Consider the following 16176-nt stretch of genomic DNA (forward strand, 5'->3'; position numbering starts at 1 on the left):
GGAGAAAGAGAAGGAGAAGAAAGAAGAAGAAGAAAATGAAGGAGGAGGGGGAAGGAGGAGGAGGAGGAGGAATTGGATGAAGAGAGAAAGAAGGGAGGAAGGAGGCAGGGAGGAAGGAAGGAAGGAAGGAAGGAAGGAAGGAAGGAAGGAAGGAAGGAAGGAAGGAAGGAAATCTCTAATTCTCCAAAGCCACCAAAGAAGACTACTATGCTTACTATAAAATAATCATATTTGCACAGAATTAATTGTACAGAGTTAATTAGTTCACAGCCCCCTTTTCTACTGAGTGTATCATTTGAGATTTACTGTAACCTTCTTACATTGGTAGGGCAGGAATCAATCCCATTTTAGAAATGCAAATACTGAGATCAAAGAAGTTAAGTGACCTACCCCAAAATCATAGGGATGGTTAGTGGTAAACATGGAAACATGGCTCAATTCCTCTGAAAACAAATTCAAACAGTGTTCTTTTCACTTTGTCTTGTGATGTGCCATGGCATTGTTCAGCAATAAATAAACATCAATAATGGTTTTGCATAAGAAGCATAGAGTGTATTTTGACAATATATAACCAGTACTTGTGTATCAATAGGAAGACTTATTTTGGTTTTGCTGCAGTTCTGATTTTTACCAGGTTTCTCTATCTGATCCTTAGACATACTGAAATTCTAGGGGGAATATTTCTAATGCCTCAACTGCCAGATTTTGAGGAGTGTTCTAGGTTCTTGCTTTCCAACAGAATGGGTAGAAAAGCCTTAACAGATTGCTAAAACTTATTCTAAATCCCACTGCAAGGAGTCACTAGATTGCCATTGGGACAATGGGCAGCTCTGCTTGAAAATGACACTGTGCAAAGTTTCTCTAGTTTCCATGGGTGTAAGAATCACTGTAAAGAGATTTACAAGGCAGATTCAAATGTACCATCTCTGATTGATCATATCAGATTCTCTTGGGTTTGGGTTTAGAATCTATATTTTTAACAAGATCTCCAGATGGATATAACACAGGTAATCATTAGAAACAGTTCTCTGCTAGATTTTTTTTTTAAATATGAGATGTTTGACAAACAGTAAAAAGGCTTCAGAGTTTAAGTATTCCCCCACAAAGAATAATTTCCATACAATTATGTCCTTTTAAGTATGAACACCTCTGTCTAACTGTTGTCCATCATTCTTACCCAGGAGAGCATTAGCTATTAAATAGAAGAGGGTGTTGGCTGCTGACTAGCTGTGTGACCTTGATACCCTCGGTAAAATGAAAGGAATAATCTCCCTGGACCAGTGCACACAGTCGTTATAACAATGAAATTGAATAATGGAAGTGAGAAAGCTTTGAAAACCAATTCCCACAATGAAAGGTATTCATTAGATGAGTTCTCTTAATCTACTTCATATTAGAACCTGGGGAATCTTTCAGTTTCTGATGCCCAGGCATTAGCAATTTTTTAAAACTCCGCAGTTGATTTCAAAGTGCAGCCAAATTCAAGGAGAGTGGATTAGCCCAATCTACGCATTTTCACTTTCTTGAATGGTTCAAATTCATTAGAAATTACCAAGCATTCATAAATTACTGCTATAAAACCAACTCATTGGATTCTTGGGATCAACTCTGCTCTCACCACAAATCAGCAATGTATAAAACACTGGGCATGAGCACAACTGCCTAACAGGCCATTTTCTTATTGTCCTTTATCATAATTTTAGGTACTGACTGAAGTTGGATTAAGGAAATTGGCAACCAAGTCAGTAGAATCTGAGGATAACAGCTGCCATACTGTATCTTGCCACAGGGGAAAAGATCAACCCTTCATTTCTGGGAATGCTTAGTCACAAGCCACATGTCATCAGCCTTACCAACTGCTCCGTTCCATTTCCCTTCAGGTGAGACTGAGTCACTTTTCTAGAACGATGACAGCAGAAGATGGCGGAAAGAAGAAATGTGTTACCAACACGGGGATAAGGATAGCTTATCTCACTTAATTTATTCAATGTTCATGCCTCTGGGTACAATTAGTTCAGAAAACCATTAAATTATTCAGGCACCAGCCTAGATAAGGTCCTTTACCTCATAAAATATTCGTTTAAGTTTAAAGGAGGCAATGGTTTGTTTCTGATAGAGATCAACACATAATCCCCAACCCTATCTCAAAATTAAGAAGAAGTGCCATGTGACTGAGGAAGCATGTCGAACCAGAATGACCTGGCAAGAGAAGTGATCACTCTCAGCCTCCTGATAGTTTCAAAGAATTAGGATTTACAGCATTGCTCCAAACTTTCTCCATATTTACCGGCACCAGGCCCTCAACTTCACAATCCACTTCCCTCATTGGAAGCTTGGAACCATCCCCAAACCCTTCCTCCTCCTCCTCCTCCTCCACCACCACTACCACTACCACCACCACCACCACCATTAACTCTCATTGCAACATCACAAAATGGCTGTTTTCTTTTCCATATTCTCTTAAAATTTCATTCCAACTAGAAATGTGAAAAACTACAGTGGAATGCCCTCTTAATCCAGCCATACAACTGTTAGTAGTTTATATATTGTTTCTGAGTCTCATTTTCCCCATCTGTAAAATGGAGCTAGTAATTCTGATTCAATAAGGAGTTGGGAGCCTTCAATGACACATTAAAGTGAAAGGGCCACTTTCTACACTATAAACCTGTTACAAATGAGATGATTATTCACTAAGACACCCAGATGGATGCCCAAGGAGTTTCTCTCTTCATTTGGAATACGATCCTTTCATCCTGTTTCCTGAAGAGGTCCCAGTGTGTCAGGATATGAAACAGAGTGCCTCCAATGTTTGAAAGTCTATGGCCCCTTTCATGCAAAGGGAAGTTACTATGACGTAGAACAAGAACACTGGATAATGTCAGAAGATCTGTGGTTTAGTCTTGGTTGTTACTAGTAATTTAGGTTTTCTGGCTTTCTGTTTTCTCACCTGTGAAAATGGAGAATAAAAGATCTATCTGGAAGACTTGGGAAAATGTACATGAGAGTGTACAAATATACAAATAATTTTTGAAAACTATGTGAATATCAGATATTGATACAGGGTCATGGTTCTTTTTTTCTTTCCTTTTTTTTTTTTTTCAGGGTCATGGTTCTTAAACATTCTGATGCTGGTTGAGAATGCCCAGACAAATCTCTGAGATAATCATTTCAACTATTTGGGTTTGGGTGATTATAATATTGAAGTTTAGGACCCAAATATGGAGTGGTGTACAGTCAGAGTGAATGATCCTTGAATAGTCCCAAACCCACCTTCACAGATTCACACTCATGCCTTTTACTTCACCAAGAATCTGGTTTTCTGCTTCCCCCGCTTCCAAGACACACTCATCATTCTCCAACATAATCCCTGCTTCCCTGACATTACTTCTTTTTTGCTCCCTGAGAGTACCTTTTAGCACAGCTTTTGCCTTTAACCCTTTTTTCTTCTCTTTCCACATTTTTTTTTTATTAGAGATGCTTGCTTAGTGTCATAGTTTTGACTAACATGCATTTATTTGGAATATACCAGCTACCCCTTGTGCTTTACACAGGCAACTTCTACATCTCTATCCTTAGTATTTTAATTTCTCCTCATTTATATCATCACTACCTTCTCCCCAGATTACTGCCATAGGTTCAGTTAGATCTCCCTGGTTTCAGAATCTTTTGATCTTATTCATCCTACTCAGATGCTGTCAGAGCACTGTCCTCAGCAAACTAGGGGTTTAAGGGCAATGATTTGATTTGCTGATATATTCTTGAAAATTTTTGCACCTGTGTTCGTGAATGTTAATTGCCTTTTGATATCTAGATTCAAAACTGCAGGTGTAACTATATCATGAAATTATTTCAAGTAGTTTGCAACTCATTGTGGATGTATTTATTCATTAGCCTATGAACAATTCAGGAGCACTAACTCGCATGTTCATTTTTGTATTATTCCAGAATGCAGGCAAACTATGTGACAGATAAATACATTAATAAATGTTCATTTAGTCAGTTGACCAACTGAATGATTAATAGTATTATAAGTAAGTACATTTAGACCTCATGTACTTTATGCCTGGAACTGGGTTAGCTAATGGAGACTAAAGGTAAATAAACATGGACTCTGTCCTAATGGGCATCACCTGATATTATATGAGTTACAATAATTTAGAATAGTTATAAATATAAGTACCCTAATTTCAGAGTATTAGTAAATGTAAAAAGGAGCCGATCAGTGAAATTCTTGTTTGAAAGCTGGTTGTCTATAATGAAAAACAGATTTTCCAGTAGACATTGAGGGTATTCAAATAGCACAAATTATAAGTGTAATATTTATCTAGCACACAAATAAGAGAGTTAAAAAGAACAGCTGGTGGGGGCATTGATTGTGGGATTTTTCTTTACTTCCATAATCACTCATTTTAATTTATATCTTTCCCAACTCAGGCACCCTGGTGTCTCAGTGGTTGACCATCTGCTTTTGGCTCAGGTCATGATCCCAGGATCCTGGGATTGAGTGCCGCATCAGGCTCCAGGAGGAGAGCCTGCTTCCCTCTCTCTCTATGTGTCTGCCTCTTACTCTGTGTCTCTCATGAGTAAATAAGTAAAATCTTTAAAAAAAAATATATTTCCCAATCTTCCCATTTCGCCACTGACATTCATCTATACTCCCTAGCAAACAATGACATGGATGTTCACAATATGACTAAAGGTCTGGTAAGAAGTGTTTGTGGTAACAAAGGTACAACAAATGTTTGTTGTGGCTTCTCTGTTCAAGGGAAAAAAAAAACACCTTATCACAAGAATCTGAAGCATAGAGGCAGAAAGAAAGTAGTTATTTAAGAATTAAAAAGATATTGGGTGGGGTTAGTTGTTTATAAAGATATTCCTTCATTCAGGATGTCATTTACTGAACAAATGTTTACCAACTTCTTGATATGTGCTAGGCCCAATGCTAAGTACATCAGAGATGAATAAACCATGGTTTTAATGAGTTCAAGGAGCACACAATCAATGGAAAAAGGCAGGTATGCACATAGATAACTAGCAGTGTCTAGCATAACATACGTGCTCTTTTGGGCACCTTATTTATTGAGCATCCATCACTTGCCAGACACTGTTCTAGGTGCTTGGGATATAGCATTGAACCAAAGAGTAAAAAATCCCTGCTTCCAAATTACTGCTATTCTAATAGGAGAAAACTTTAACTGTGCTGAGAGAGAAATTCTAATACAAATAAAATGAGAAATACAGATAAATGTTACTAGCATCCTAGGAATGAGAGAACCATTACAGGATTCGGGAGAGTCAAGGAATGTGAACCATAAGTTACAGTCTCAATTCGTGTATTCCTCTCTTCTTTTTTGGAGGTTCAAAAGAAATGCAATTCAAGCAGAAAAGAACAGGTGAGTCAGTCTCCAGTGAGGAAGGCGGGTGCATGTGTACTGCACCGTCAAGCCCTTATTGTGGCTAGATGGGTTGGGTATGTGGCTGGAAATATGGAGACATGAAGTTGGAGAGTTACATGAAAGTCTAGGGACTTTAAGTGCATGACTGTGTGCCATGGATTTTGTCTTAAAGTCAGAAGAAAGCTAGTGGAGACTTTAAGACAGAGGGATGCTGTTATCAGGGTGTTGTTTTCAGAAAGATGGATATGGTAATGTCACTGAGGACAAGAGAAAGGAATCAGAAGCCAAGACATATTTCTGTGAATTTAAAATAGTGACTAAATGTTCATGTGGACCTATTTTAGTCTAAGAACTGAAGCTGATGCTTGTCTCCATGGGCTATGCATCAAAGTCTGTGATCTCGGAGAAGGCACCAGAAACTGGAGAATATTCTGGAAAGGCATCACTGCCTCCTGTGACATTTGTTAAGCTCCTAAGGAGGCTCTACTTTCTCTAGGGAATGAAATAACAGTCATTTAGTAGGATGACTTCAAAGTCCCCACCATCTGCTGAGTCATGGGTGGCAATGGGTCCATGCTCAGAACAGTGTATGAAAATGATGACTGTAGGTTTTTGCTACTATCTGCCTCCACAAAAAGGGAGGGCATTTTGGTCTCCCAAGAATCTAGCTCCTTTTCATCTCAGCAGTTATTCCTGTCCCTTGTTTTTTTTTTTTTTTTTTTTTTTTCTCTTAAAGCTGACAAAAAATAAGAAGCATGGGGAATGAGTAGAAGATAACCACGGCTTTGCTGGTGATGGTTATGGTCAGGAGAGGAAGAGAAAGGGAATGGAAGCAGTACAGACAAGATAGTGACAGGCATATAACTGTCTCCCAAAGGTGCCAGACAGGAAAGTTGACACCTCCTTACATACCCAAGCCAGGGTAAGTTGGGAAATTAGAAAAATAAAAACAAAACAAAAGATAAAACACAAGGAATAAAAACATTAAAAAATACACAAACACACAGATGGCTGTTGAGTTGTTCCCAGCCAGCCTACTGCAAAACTCTATCAAATAATTGAGTTGGCAGATGGAGTGGAAAAATCACCCCAAGCCAGCTTAGGCTAGACCTCTGACAACGTTGAAGATAGAGCATTCGGGAGCCTTGAGTGAAAGTTCATGGACTTTTTTTTTTTTTAGAGTGACTTACATTGTTCAACTCTTATCCCCCCCCCCCCTTCTCTCTCTCAATTCACTGGGCCACTTTGGGAGTATCAATCTTCCTGTGGATTTTAGGTACAGAGAAACTTTTGTGACAGTTTTAGAGGATGACATAGCTATAGAGAGCTATGGAGTATTTAGGAAATGATATTAATTTTCAAAAGCTGGATCATTTACTCTGCCTTCTTTGTTCCTATTTGCTTATGTACATTTGTCTCTCTGGAATACTTTTCACTGTGTGGTGAACTCCTAATCATTCTTCAAGACCCAGTGGAGATTTAACTCCCATGTGAAGTTTTCATTTTCCTTCTCAGCCTAAAGCTATTCCTGCTTTTGTAATTCCATGGCTTTTGTATATATTTTCATTTCTAGAAATTGTAAAGCACTTAATATTCAATATCTATTTTTCCCTCTAACTAGACCAGAGGGCGAGGGCTATCGGATTCATCTTTGTTTACCCCATAGCAAATAACACAGTGCTTGATACACTGGGGCAGACAATATGCACTAATAAAATAAACAAATGCGTAAATGAGTCGTTGATCTCTTCCCTTCTCTTTCTGTCATTCTACGTGTAACCAGTACTTTCTTGAGTACTTTGAGGACCTGCCACTCCCGTGCACCATCTTTGTGGCTCGTCCCGTGGGAATTTGCCTGGCCTTTGCCATGTAGGTCTCCCCCCCCCAACCTACTTTTTTTAAGCTGGAGAGTGATCAGACCCGGGTGTTGGAAGTCAGCTTTACCACTGAGTCACAGTGCCTCTGGGCACTGTGGTTCTACTCCGTGTGAAAGATCTTTCTGCAGCATTCTTGCGAGGTGAGCTTTCTAATTAGCTTTCCCTTATAAGGTGCCAGAGGGGACGATTGGTCAGCATTGGGGCCCACAGATGGAGAAACAGTGGCCAGTGGCCAAGAGACTTTGCCTAAGGCTCTTGGGTGGGCTGAAGCCTCACAGTTAACATGTGGTAAGAATGCAATGACTCAGTGCCCTATTTCCCACCCTGGGTGTCCTCACCCATCAGCTCTCTTCATTCCGCCAGGCCTCAACCTCAAGAACATGGAACAGAGTGACCTGAGTCTCTTACTGAGCTACTGGCTACATTCTGCATTGGTACAGGGTTGCACAGGTTAAATGACTTTGTCTTTAAGTGGCTAGAAGAGTATAGGATGCTTCACAGAATCCCCTAGATTCTTTGCTTGGGACTCCTCCCCCAGACAAAGGGCACCACGAGGCCTAAGAATGCATAAACAATAGAGAAATGGAGTAATAACTGAATAGCAATAACACTCTTGTGCATTATGCCTTTTGACTATTTAAAAGACTTGTATTCCACTGTATACAGCCTTATGAAATGTGAAGTTGAAATATCTCTTTAGGATAAAAGTAATAAGTACTTTTGTGTTAAAAATAGGAAAATATGAAAAGAAAAAAGTTTACTCATAATCCCACCATTTAAAAAAAATAACTACTGTTGGTTTTAGGGATTTCTACTTTACATATTTTTAGCCTAGTTCTTCATAGCAGAAGAAAAGGATAATTATATCCTCAACTTATGGGTGAGGAACTAAGGCTGTAAGGTGCCTGGAAGAGTAGTTTAAGAATGGAAAGATTAAGTCATCTGATTCACAATGCGATACCAGCTACATCTTTAAAGTTTTCTATTGATCCTCAGTTGTTCCCCCCAAAGAAGGTAAAATAATTCAAAGCTGAAGTCAGCACTAGCTCAAAGCTCTGAGATGAAAGCTGATCTTTAAATTCCAAGTATTAGTGTGATGGAAAATTCAAGTACATTTAATGGTCAAAGATACCAGCTAAATTAACCTTTAACGTCAGACATGCTGCCAGGATTCCTATGAATTAAGGCACTGTTTTATGAATTATTTACCGATCCATATTCTTTTCCATTTGGCCCCAGATTTCGAGATCTAAGAAGGGAAACAGTGTGTGTGTGTGCATGTGTGTGTGGGGGGGTAGGTAGCTCAAAAGACAGTGAAACGAGGGGGTCAGTTATAATTTCTGATCCAGGAAATAGCCAATGAATGGATGATGGTGACATAACCAGCCATGCAGTGATAGCTAGCTATAGTGGAAAAGGTAGCTTTCTGCTTTCCAATGACCTCACATCTCATGATTTGACCACCCATATTCTGTGGGGCTCACACCCTCTCCTCTGATGCCCAGACGTCATGACAAGGGACAGAGCTGTAAGGATGGGAAGGTGTCCACTCTTGGTCAGAGGAACGGCACCCACCTCAGCATGTGCACCCCCAGTGGCTGAGGCAGGAAAAGGAAAGGATTCTGGGTTCTCATCTTTTCATTGCTGGTCTGTGATCTCTTGAGATTTCTTCTCCTCCCTCCTCTTCCTCCTCCTCCTCCTCCTTCTTTATTCCATGCACTCTATTATGGTTAGAAGTTTCCTCGGGTTTAGAAAGGATCTTTCATTCTACCCAGGGCAGAGGAACCAAGGTAGGATTTGGGAGAAAAGATCCAGGGCATTGGCTTAGTCCTGGGCTCTGGACTCAGGGAAAGACAAAACCTTTTTACCTATTGCTTGGTGCATAACCGATTTTAAGGGGGAAAACAACAGGCTCCCAGGGCAGAAGTTCCATCCAGGGATAAAGATGGGGCGTTGGCTGGGGCATTCTTCATATTGTATCATATTGTGGATTGGCAGCAAGTGGCAGAGAACACGTCAGGTCTAAATCTACAAAAAAACCCAAACACTGTTATTTAAACTGAACTCTGTGGAGGAACGGCGATGACGATGATGGGGGTGAGTGATCATAATTACTACCATCCCGTGTGTTCTGTGTGCCACCTGCCATGCACTAGCCTCTCTGCAACCCCGTAAGACCAGTCTTACATATTCAGTTGCCCAGATGGGAAAGATGATGTTCGTATAGAAGATGAGCAGCAACTCTTCTGAGATCACCGAGCTCATTTAGGAAACTGGGCCTGAAAATGGGGTTATTACAGCCTGTGAACTTTCTTTCATTACTTGCTGTTCTGGTTTTGTGGGAGGGCCTTGCATCTGGTCCGTTGTCACTGCTGCAGCCCCTTAGCAGAGAGTGTGGGGTGCAAAACCTGGGGTCCCTGGAGATTTCTGCATCTAAAGTGTCGGGGCTACGGGCCTGCCAAGCCCTCAGGAACGGATCCAGTTTCATGGGGTGGTGGCTGGCAAGGTGCCGCACGGCCTGAAGGAGAGCGTGTGCCCTCATCAGTGGCCAATTACTTCCTGAGGAGTCCTGGGAGGGGGGTGTCAGACTGGCAGGCCTGCAGGAGCGGGGGCTCCAGAGTGGGTGGGGGGAGGCAGGAGGCCTGCAGCTATTTCCTGTATGTGTCAGGGCAGATCAGAGCTCACTTATCTTCCTTCAGCCCAAAACAAGTACTTGTTTTATTATTATTTAGAAAAGAGATTATCTTTAGACAAAAGTGGCACCAATATCCTGCCACCCTGATTAAAAGCAGGATGAAGATGAAATGATTTCTCGATCCCTCCTGTCCCGCGAAGCCGCCACCCCCAGGGGAATGGCCCTGTCCCAGCCTCAGTCCAGCTCCAGCTTGCCACTTTTGAAGCTGCCTCTCAACCTGTTTGCTTTCAGAGCTGCAGCAAGAGGCGTGCATGTGCCTGTGCGTGTGCCTGTGTGCCTGTGTGCCTGTGTGCGTGTGCGTGTGCGTGTGCGTGTGTGTGTGTGTGCATGTGTGCTGGCTCCAGCTGAAAGCGTGGCGGGCCTCTGGGGCGGGTGGGAGGCACAACCACAACAGTTAATTACATCAACCCAATTAGCGGCAGCACCCACCTTGTGCAAGCCGGGCGCACCTGCCATCGTGCCCCTGTCTGGCGAATGCCCCCCGGCCCGGGGCCCTGGTGGGGAAGCTGGTGGTTTGAGAGGTAAATGTTCAGCAGGGACCTGCTCTCCAAGCCCTCTTGTGTTGGAGATAAGCAGGGAGTTGGAGACAGACCAGTCTCTGACAGCACAGCCTGCCCAGCCTAATGGTTTTCAGGTCATTCCACCGGGTAGGAACACAGCCTTCCCTGAGCACCTAGTGGATGATCAGAGGTGGGGCTTTATCAGATCCTGTCTTGGGTAATGAGGCTGTGTGTGCCCTGCCTCCGTGGAAGCCGGACCAGGACAAGGTGGAGGTGGGAGGTGGGCCAGGGAACCGAACACCTGTTTTCCTTGGCTTCACACTCTCACTTTCTACCATCACAGGGAATCTGATGTCTGGGCTCAAAGGCAAAATCTGATGGCCCACTAGCCGTTTACCTTGAGCGAGTTACTTAAATTCTCTGAGCTTTGGCTTTGTATTTGTCTAAAAAAAAAATGTGCTTATGCAAACTATAGTGATGGAGAACACCCCGTGCTTGGCAGGGCGCTGGTGGGGAGCGGGGCATGCATGGCTCCATGGGGCAGCCCGTGGAGGGCGGTGGATCCCTCTGTGTTGCAATGGCAGTGGAAGCTGCACGACCTGACACATTTGCCAAAACCCACAGAACTGTACATGGAAAAGGGGTATGTACATTTACAACATAAATTTTAAAATAATAAATAAATAAATAAATAAATAAGATAAATTTTATCATAATAAGAGTAACTTTTCACAGGTCAGCCACGAGGATAAAGAGGATAAAAGTTTTGAGAGTACTTGCAACAATGAATAACCCGTGTGTGTCTGAAATGTATAGCCTGGGTGGTTTCTTTTCCCCTTTCTTTGAGAGGCTTTTTTCTTCATCCATAAAGTGGGGATTAAAACATTACTTCTTATAAACCTAAGAAGTCTCTTCTTCTTCATAAGCCTGGTGCAATGAGATTATGAAGACAAATACCAGATCAGGGCTCAAGAGGTAGCAATTCATTCATTCATCCATTCATTCATTCCATTTTTTAGTGCCTCTGTTGTCAGGTCCTGGTGGAGGCCCTGCTGGATCAGCATGATACAGCCTGTCGCTGCCCTAATACAGCTCACAGTCCAGGGAGGGGGACAGGGATGAAAGCCGCATAGTAAATGCTGCATAGGTGAAGTCCCAGCAGCTGTAGGAACATTTCTCAGGACATCTACTGTAGCCCTTTACCTAAATATTTTCTGAAATGAGATTTGGAAGACAAGAAGGAGACGGGCCCAAGAAGCAGCAGAGGAAGAGGAAAGGAATTGTAGGCTGAGGAAACTATAAGTGGAAAGATCTGGAAGTGAGGGGGCCCAAGGCTCATTTGGAAACAGAGCCTCTTTCAGTCTGGTTGGGGTCAGAGATGGTTCATTTTGAAGATTCAAGCCTTGGCTGCGGGTGGACTAACTGACGACTATAAAGACGCACGCCTTCTAATCCCATGAGCATGTATTTCCATGACCACCCTGACTCCCTCTCTGCACCCACTTGTAGGCAACTGGGGCCCTGGTCCTCTTTTCCCCTGAGGGATCTGGGCCAGAACCTAAGAGAAGGACTCTCCCTTGAGAAGTGTGATGTTGTAGTTCCCTTGCATTTGCTTTTGCTTATCACCCAGCTTCCAGCCTGAGGTTTTCCCCACCAGGTGGGAGGTGGCAAGAGTCATGGAAGGGATTCAAATCTCTAAGGCTGTCAGATGATGTCAACCCGATTACCAGAGAACAGCACTATCTGCCTGGTGATGGCCCTCACCTATCTGCACCTGTGGGGATCTGGGTGGAATTTGCTGACGGGACACTCGGCTGGCAAAAGTTCAGTTCCTCTACCTCTTCTTTCGTCTCCTGGAAAGGAAGCAGCATTAGCACTGGGATGAAGCCCCAGTGACCTTAAGAAAGTTGCAGCAATTACAAGGAAATCCTGCAAGTTTGGGTATTCTGCTGAACTTATGCTTAAAGCTGAGGACTGCTACTCTACTCTGATGCACCACGGTGGATTGACTGGTTACTAACCGGTTCTGGGCTGTTCATAAATAGCCATCTCCCCCGGCCCAGCCCCTGGACCAGCCCAAGGCCTGCCACCCTCAGCACTTCAATCCCTTTTCTAGAACACCTGGGACGGCCCCATAATCCAGCTGATGGGGTGAAGCCAGCTGAGGGGCCTTCCTCAGATCCTGACCCAGCACTTTATTTAATCTGAGGGGGTAAAGGACACTAGTTGGTATATTTGCAAACATCCCCTCTCTAAAAGAGAGAGAGGATAATTGAACAGCTGACTTCCCTGTGTAAATCATTTCTTCTCTCTGGACTTCTATTAGTCAATAAAAATAAACATTATTATCATTTTATTAGGTGTGTGGGGTTTTTAGACTTGTTGATTTCTCAGGTCTTTTCCACCTTTCACATTCTAAGATTTTGTAAACTTACATAAACATATAAACTTATGAAGGAATTCAGGATCTCCTCTCTGCAATCTTGCTGATTCCAGAACGCATCCAGGGGGAGGTGTTGACAGCCTGCAACTGATAGAAGCAGGAACTTCTCAGAATCACAGATTCATAATACTTCAAGCTGGGGGCAACCTGGAGTCCACCCATCGGGCTATTTGGAATGTTCTAGGGAGATCACAGAGGCAGATGAGGGGGGGTGTGTGTGGACAGGGCTACAAAGTCCAGACTCCTGCCTCTACCCAAGCAGCCTGATTTTTCCTGTTTTATACAGTGGTATTCTTCCTAAGATTTTATTTTTAAAAAAAATTTCCATGTCTAGGGAACTCATCTGAAAATGCTTAAATGCTGGCTTGGCAAGTGGCTCTCACTATGGTTTTGACTAGATGATTTAACGTCTTTGAGCGTCAATTTCCTTACCTATAAAATGGAACCTATGGTACTCAGCCTAAAAGGTCTGAGAGCACAACAGCACTCAGCACAAGGTCTGGCACGCACTAGGGGTTTGCTATCGATGAGGTGGATCTAAATCCAATCCATGCTTACTTACTTCCTTGAGGTGGAATCCAAGTTCCCAGAGCTGCTCTGGGAAGACTCGGAAGGATGGCAAACACACAGACACACACGCACACACACACATAGAGGTACACCACCAGGACCTGCCAAGAGGGCACTTCCAAAGTAACAATTACCCTTGCAACACTTGCTATTGCTGTTACCAAACAAGATGACAACAGCAAAATCTTATTCAACCACAACTGCAGAGGCCGATGGTGCTGATAAGCACCGCAACACCACGGATTCGGTTACTGCAGGATACCTGGCTGACCTTCCTGGGCTCGGGTTTGTATCCACACAGGAGCTGTGCAGGAGAAGCTGAATAACCGGTCCTCCCCCCTGCCCCCCTTCCAGGGTGTGGTGGCTGTAGCACCTTAAATGTCTCCTTTACATGGACTAACCCAGCCCCTTCTACCTCTTTCCAAGCACCATGTCTACACTGGTGGCTGACTTGCTTCCCCCACCTGAGACAGCAGGGCAGTCGGCAGAAAAATGTGCGCATCTTGAGCTGTTTTCCCATTTCTGAAGGGCTGATACATTTCCAAATGGAAGAGCCTAGAACCTCCTAGAATCTCCCTTCTGTTAAATCCTCCGTTCTCATATGACTAATTTGAGAATCCACCCACTCTGGGGGCCATTTGGTGGGTGTGAGGAAAGATTTGCAAGCACTGTTCTAATCACAAATTGTATCAGTGCAGGGCTCTGTAATCTGATGGGGATTGGCCCGCCCTTGGTGGCATTTTCCAGGCTGCTAGGACAATTTATCCCTGGGCTGAGGTTCAATGCTAGCCCTGTGATGAATTGTCTGTGTCAGCCCGGCTCAGTCGTTGGCCCTCTTTGCACCTCCTCACGTATGGGATCCTCATGTCTCTTGTATGTTTTTTTTTTTTTTTCTCAGTTGTAACTTGCACAGTGCTTCTCTTTGCCTGTCGATGTTTTCTGGCTTTCAAGCCCAGTTTAATCACAACTTTGGATTCCGCTTCCTCCCCAGCATTGACTGGTGGACTTGGAGAACACCACTCCCTGCAGCCTCCCTAAGGAACACCAAGGCCAGAGCCTTCACTCCACAGTTGGAGAAAATAAAAGCTAGAAGGAGAAAGTACCCAAAGCCAGAGTGGCTAACCTAAAACTCTGTGCTCAGTCAGGAGCCCGCTCCACTGTGTTCATTTGCCCCTTCACTGAATCATGTACATCTGCTTTCCATAAATATTTCTTGAGTTCTGCTCTGTGCCCTGCACGATTTTAAAGTCTGGAGATGCAGTAATGAATAAAATTCCTGCCCTAGAAACTACATTCGGAGTGAAGGGAGACAGGCAAAATAATTTAGGTGAGTTGTAAAGAGGTGGTAAGTGCTGTGAAAAACTAAGGGAATGTCAGCTTCAGGAGTCCAAGCATAATGAGAGGTCACTGAAGAAAGGGGAGCTTTGATCCTGATTGCTGGAGAGGAGGGATGAGCCGTGCAAACACCCGAGGGGAGGTACAGGCATAAACAGCAGTGCGTACAAAACAGTAGCATGTACAAAACACTACATGCAAAGGCCCTGAGGCCAGAACACGCTGGGCAGGTTCTGGGAGCAGTAAGGAGGCCAGTGCCACTGGAACTGAGGAAGGAATTTAAAGGAGGTGAGGGCAGGGCGATAACTGGCTCAGTCCCGGGGGCCATTGTAGTGGCTCAGCCAGTGGGATGGAAAACCAGTGAAAGATTTTGAGCCGACGAGTGACATGACCCGGTTTATGTTTTGAATGCATGACCAGCTTTTGTGTTAAGTACACTGACCAGGGGGCAACAGTGAAAGTGGGGAGGGAAGTCAGGAGGCTGCTGCATTCATTCAGCAGAGAGACTAAGGTTGCATGGACCGGGGTGGGGAGAGAGGAGGTGGTGCTAAGACCGCTACTGTGGGGAGCAGGGAAGATGGGCTTGAACTCAGTAATGGGGAAATTGAGAAGGGTCCTGGAAGGAAACAAAGGCTGGAGCCCGGCTACTCGGCAGGGAGACTGAACTTGGCTTAGGGCTATAGCAAGTTAGAGGAGGCTTCCTGGAGGAAGAAGCATCCGAGACAGAGAGGACATGCGGTGTAGGGTGACCAACTGTCTCCAGTCCCTCTACCTGCCCCAGGAACTGGGAGAGTTGGCCACGCTGCCTGCCTCCGTGAGATTTTCCTGGTGAAGCCTGGGGAGGTGGGAGCCTGAGAGCTGAGAGTGCCCGGGGTGGAGAGAACAGATGGTAAAGATCTGTGGGGAAAGAGAGGCCAGTGCTTAGGGTGATAATCAGGGGGAGAGGCTGTAGACAGGGGCCCTCATGTGCCTGGCTCTGTAAGCCCTAACAATAGAAGAGCCATAGAATTTGTTTTGATGTCAGTGGAAGGGTTTTAAGCAAAGGAGTGGTAACACTAATAACTTGGTAGTTCTTTCATTTTCTTACTTGTAAAAGAGCTATATATATCTAAAAAAAAAAAAAACCCATCATTTATAAGTTTTTAATCAAAAGTGAAAAGCAAGAAATCAATCAACCGAGTAGCAAATAAGTTGATGTTCCAACTGAGTGTTCAGTAGCTACAGGAGTCCTCATGGCCAATCAGGTCATGTTCTCTATGGAACCAGTTAATCCCCCCCACCCCGCCACCGCCCCATTTCTCTATTTGCATCAATGACATCCTTTTCCTAGGCTCAAAATCTCCAGCTCGTGATTTTAATC

At 43.7% G+C, this 16176-nt stretch overlaps 1 long non-coding RNA gene across 1 annotated transcript; it reads right to left on the reverse strand.

The window, feature by feature from the left end:
* Positions 1-12806: 12806 nt before the first annotated feature.
* Positions 12807-14075, reverse strand: LOC140622426 (uncharacterized). Its single transcript, XR_012022191.1, has 2 exons — positions 13946-14075; positions 12807-12998 (listed from the first exon to the last, which is right to left on the reverse strand). It is a non-coding gene; the product is annotated as an uncharacterized lncRNA (long non-coding RNA).
* Positions 14076-16176: the final 2101 nt, after the last annotated feature.

The sequence above is a fragment of the Canis lupus genome, chromosome 31 (genome assembly GCF_048164855.1).
Source record: "Canis lupus baileyi chromosome 31, mCanLup2.hap1, whole genome shotgun sequence".
Classification (NCBI taxonomy): domain Eukaryota; kingdom Metazoa; phylum Chordata; class Mammalia; order Carnivora; family Canidae; genus Canis; species Canis lupus.